The 5,506-nt window shown below is 38.6% G+C and overlaps 1 non-coding gene across 1 annotated transcript; it reads right to left on the bottom strand.

Annotated features, from left to right (window-relative positions):
* Positions 1-3,578: 3,578 nt before the first annotated feature.
* Positions 3,579-3,697, bottom strand: LOC120616146 (5S ribosomal RNA). Its single transcript, XR_005656501.1, has one exon. It is a non-coding gene; the product is annotated as a 5S ribosomal RNA (ribosomal RNA).
* Positions 3,698-5,506: the final 1,809 nt, after the last annotated feature.

Genomic DNA, 5,506 nt, shown 5'->3' with positions numbered 1-5,506 from the left:
TACAGGATGCTCTCTACTCGGATGCCAGTAGCAAAGCAGCCCCCACCCCTAGTCTCAGATATTGCCAAATGTCTCCTGGAAGCAAAATCACCCCCAGTTGAGAACCACTGTTCTGTAGCAAAATTCCTCAAAAGAATGATTTATCTCTACTGTCTCACATTTGTCTCCCCCCATCCTCTCTTTACCACCCCACCAAAAATGCTCTTGTTGAGGTTACCAGTGATTGTCATGTTGTTAATCCAATGACCATTTCTCATCTTATTAGACTTCTTGGCAGCAATATATATCTATATATGTATAACTTTAAACATCTATCTTATCTATCTATCTATCTATCTATCTATCTATAAATTGATTACTCCCACCTTCTTGGAATCATATTCTTCATTTGTCTTCCAGGACTCCACCTTATTGGCTGTTCCTTCTCGGTCTCTTTTGCTGGTTCCTCCTCTTCTCTCTGACTTCTTAATGGTGGGATGCCCTAAAGCTAACTGTGTGTCCACACTTAGAGAGCCAATTATTAAATTCTAAGGAATTTTGTCTGTCAGTTGTTACATGGTTGGCATCTTGCAATTGGCTGCAGTAAGAGTATTTACACTACGAAAATTGCCATGGCTTCCCCCTCAACAGCTGTTAGACATTTACGTGTTTATCAATGGCCCCCATTCTCAAAACTCCCTTCTAACTGCAGTCACCCTCTTGGTGATCTTATCCAGTCTCACAGCTTTAAACACCATCTCGCTCTTCAAGAAATAAATTGCAAGGGGAAAAAGAAAAGGGAAGAAGAACCTATATGTTTTAAGAGACATATCAATTGCAAGAATGTACCTTTTTGGGTTCCAGATTCAAAGAAACCAACAGTAAAATATATATGAACAATGACTAGACATGACTAGATATTCGATGATATAAAGAATTGTTGTTGTTTTAGATGTGATCACGGTACTGTCGTTTAACAAGAAGTCTTTCCCTTTTAGAGAACACTGAAATAGTCATGAATAAAATTACGTAATGGCTGAAATTTGCTTCAGAATTCTTCAGGGGGAAGGTGGTGGGGGGCTCAATGAAACAGGATTGGTCATGCATGAAAAGATCATTGAAGCTGGTTTTATGGGGACTCAATAAACTAATACCTCTATTTTTAATATATTTGAAATTGTCCTTATGAAAAGTTTTTTAAATGCCATCCGAATGCTGAAAACTCCCAAATTCATATCTTCTACCTAGACCTCTCCTCTGAATTCCAGACTCAAATATCCAACTATCCTCCCCAGAAACTAACTCCACTTGGATTCAGACAGGTATTAAAAACTTGGAGCATCACACTCCAAGGTCCTTCTCCCCCAGCCTTCCCCACCTGGGCTAAGAGCAACTCCAGCCTTCCGATCGCTCAGGCCCGAAGCCTTGGATTCATCCCCGAGTCCTCTTTTTCACCTTCTACTCCAACCCACCAGCAAATCCTGCTGGCTCCACCTTCCAAACTTAGCTAGAATCCCATCACTTCCCATCTTCTCCACTGCTCTCTCCTGGTCCAGGGCACCACCGTTACTTGCCTGGATATTGCCATTTGCAGCAGCTTAACTGGTCTCTGCTTCCAATCTTGCCTCCTCCAATCTAGTCATAAAACATCAGGCAGAACTAGCCTCCTAAAAAGCAAATCAGACCATGTTATTTTTCCGCTCACGTCTCTCCATTGGCACCCTTGAACTTGTTTCCTACTCCTCTCCCCGTGCATTCTGAGCGCCTTATTCTTCCTCTACCACGCCAGGCCCACTCCTGCTTCAGGCTTCCAAGCTTGCTGTTTCCTTCACTTAGTACCCTCTCCCTCCAGATTTCTACGTGGCTCCCTCTTCTTCCTTCTTCAGCTCTTTACTCATATGTCTTTTTTTAAGTGCAGCCTTCCCTGATCATAATTGAAAATGGCAGCTGACACTCCCTATCACTCTTCTTTACGTTTGAAGCACTTTAAAAAACACTTATGAAAAATTTAAATATGCACAAAAGTTGAAAACAACATAAGGAATAGCATAATGTGTCTCCCACTTAATGTCAGCTAATACCGACAGTTCGCTAATTTGGTTTCCTCTATTTTCCCCCACTCCCAGGAGTACTTTAAAGTAAAACCCTAGACATTGTTTCTTTCATAAATACTTCAGTATGTTTTATCACCTCATATACTATTTGTTTCACAATACTTACTTATTATCTTTCCTCAGAATGTCAGCTCCATTAGAACATGGATTTTTGTTTGTTTTGTTCTCAGCTCTGTTCCTATGGTCTAGAACAATTTGAGGCACACAGCAGGTGCATAGTAAATATATGTTGAATGAATGTATAGTGAAGAAGCTAGAAGGAGAGGAAGAGAAACCAATTAACAATGAATGTGTCATAATAATTATTTTTGACACTCAGGGTGTTTCATGATTTATAAAGTTTTTACATATGATTAATATCTTTAAAACTTTTAATTAAATGAGCTATGTGATGATGTAATTGACTTATACTTTTCATTCATCCGCTATCAAATATTTATTAAGCACTTACTACGTGTCAGGGACAGAACAAAGAATGGTTAGCAAGACTGATAGGACACCTATCTTGTGAGTTTTCAGTCACCCAGATGGGTGTAGGACAGTCAGGAATGCGAAGAAGCATCCCACCAACTTTGCCCACTCTTGTGAGACAAGCTTTACAGAGGTGAGAAAAGTTAACAACCAAAGATTTAAATATAGTAGACATACAAGGCAGCGAGGTCATTAGTTATGAAATGAATTGACCAAACTATAATTCCCATTCAGAAAATCAAGGGATTAGAGAGAGGAATCACTTTTTAGGAGAAGGTGTGGCAATTTCAACTAAAAACGTTTCTTGAGTCTATGAATGTTGGTTTATTCCAGGACCAGTGGATGTGTGACTTTGCAATAAGATGTCAATCCAGATATGAACCTATTTTGCATTTACAGTATAGTGTGGAGAAGGTAAATTGGTGACTCACTGAAATATGGCTTAGAGATGTTTATTTTTTTAATGGTTTCATTGAGGTATAATTTACATAAAAGTAAGTCACCTATTTTAAGTATATAATTCAATAATTAGTAAATTTACAGAGTTACACAGCAATCATCACAATCTGGTTTCAGAAAATTTTCACCAGTCCCAAATAGAGTCCTCCTGCTCAATTACACTGTCCATTCTCATCCTCACCACCAAGCAACCACGTATCTTTATGTTGCTACCAGTCTGTCTTTTCTAGATATTTCATGTAAATGGAGTCAGAGATTATGTGATTTTTTTTTGTCTGTTTTCTTTTACCTAGCATTTTTTTAGCACAATATTTTTGAGATTCATCCATGTTATGAGTAGTTTTTTAAAAATTTTTTGCTGAATAGGATTACACTGTATGAATATACCACATTTGATATATATAGTCATCAGTTGGTGAACAATTGAGTTGTTTCCAGTTTTGGGCTATTATTAGATGTGGTTTTTTGTTTGTTTTAGGTGAGGCAACCCTTGGTTGACCTCACAGATTGAAAGGACCTTGTCAGCTTACACTCCTTTATTTATGTATTTTTTTAGGCCTACAGCACCTGGTCTTACTAGGTGGTCTCCCATCCAAGTACTAACCAGGCCCGACCCTGCTTAGCTTCCGAGATCAGACGGGATCGGGCTTGTTCAGGGTAGCATGGCCACAGACTTAGATGTGGTTTTAACTATGAAATATTTCGTAGGTAGAGAAAAGTGTAACAACAAGCATTTATGGTGTTTATCAATGTGTGCCAGACATTGTTCTAAGTGTGTTAGATACAGTGGTGTATCTAGCATGTTTGACACCCAGAGCAGGTCAGTTTCTACACACAAATACCCCTCTTTCTTCTCCCTCTTTTTTTAAAATAGCTTTAGGTTCAGAGCAAAATTGAGCAGAAAGTAGAGTTCCCAAATACCCACCTGCCCCTTGCTGTGTCACACATGCACAGCCTCCCTCACTATCAACATCCAGCACTAGTGTGGTACACTAGTCAAAGTCCATAGTTTATGTTAGGTCTCTATGTTGTACATTCTATGAGTTTTGACAAACATATGATATGCATCCACCATTACAGTATCACATAGTTTCACATCCATAAAAATCCCGTGCTCCACCTATTCCTCCCTTCCCTCTAACTCCTGGCAACCACTGATCTTTTTACTGTCTTCAGTTTCATCTTTACCAGAATTTCATATAGCTGGAATCCTACCGTACGTGGCCTTTTCAGATTGGCTTCTTTTGCTTAGTAATATGCATTTAAATTTCTTCCCATCTTTTCATGGAACACCAAGGCTGTGCTCAAACAATGACAAATCTGTTTATAGTTCTAATTGAACATGAATATACAATCAGTTTTGGCATGGACAAGTTTGCAGAACTTAAGGACATAAAAACAAACTGTATATTATTCTTTTTCTTGCTAATCCAATATGTAGGATAAAAGTTTTTCTTAATACATTAATGTAATTAAAAAGTATTAATCCATTACCTTCTCGTATTGTAATATTTTACTTTTCATTAAAAATTGTACTGGCATTATTATTTAGATGAAGTTTAATAAAATAATATTTTCACTGTTTCTTTTCTGGCCATTATTAGTCATTTCATTTCAGGATTATTGCTGAAAGGGTTTTTTTTTTTGGTAACCATAAAGGAGTGGCCAAGAGAATGAGAAGACAAGCCACGGAATGGGAGAAAATATTTTCAGTACACATATCTGATAAAGGACTTATGAAATATACAAAGAACCCTTAAAACTCAACAGTAAGAATACAACCCAATTAAAAAAATCAGAAAAAGACCTAAAGAGATACCTCACCAAAGAAGATAGACGAGAGGGGAGATAGGCGTATAAGATTCTCAACATGTCATTAGGGAATTGCAAATTAAAACAACACATATTAGGATGGCTAACTCAACCTAGCGTTTATTCACTCTGAGCTAGTGAGTCATTTCACAGCGTAAAAATATTCCCTTTCGGACTCAAGTCAGCTGCCCAAAGGGTGAATAAAGTCTGCAGTGAGTACTCACAGTACCTGAGCAGAGGGGGCGTGGCCCCTTCATCCTGGTGCGCAGGCGTGACTGTAAAAGCAGGCCTGCCCTTAGCGCCTGATTATTTAACTGCAGCTGTTGGGTTCCCATCCACACACACACACAACCTACTGTATTCTCTTATAAATGTCCATACATTTTTAATTAACTTTTGGAAGACACAAATTCCTCTCATCTTATTGAGCATGGACGGAGGTGCCTTTTGTCTCCGCCGCATTGTAAGTCCTCAATAAAATTTGCAACTTAGAACGACGTCGCTTTGCTTAAACACACACAGGCACACACAGGGACACACAACAACAACAACAACAAGTAAAAACAAATCATTCCATTTCACGGGAGCTTGAGAAAACAGACTTTTTTTTTTTGCCCAGGCATTTCAGTAGTCGCCTATTTTTTTCCTGGGGGCGGTGCCGCATGTGGACC

Source organism: Pteropus medius, unplaced genomic scaffold (genome assembly GCF_902729225.1).
Source record: "Pteropus medius unplaced genomic scaffold, Ma_sr-lr_union100, whole genome shotgun sequence".
Taxonomy (NCBI): Eukaryota; Metazoa; Chordata; class Mammalia; order Chiroptera; family Pteropodidae; genus Pteropus; species Pteropus medius.
This window is presented reverse-complemented; position numbering and strand designations above follow the sequence as displayed.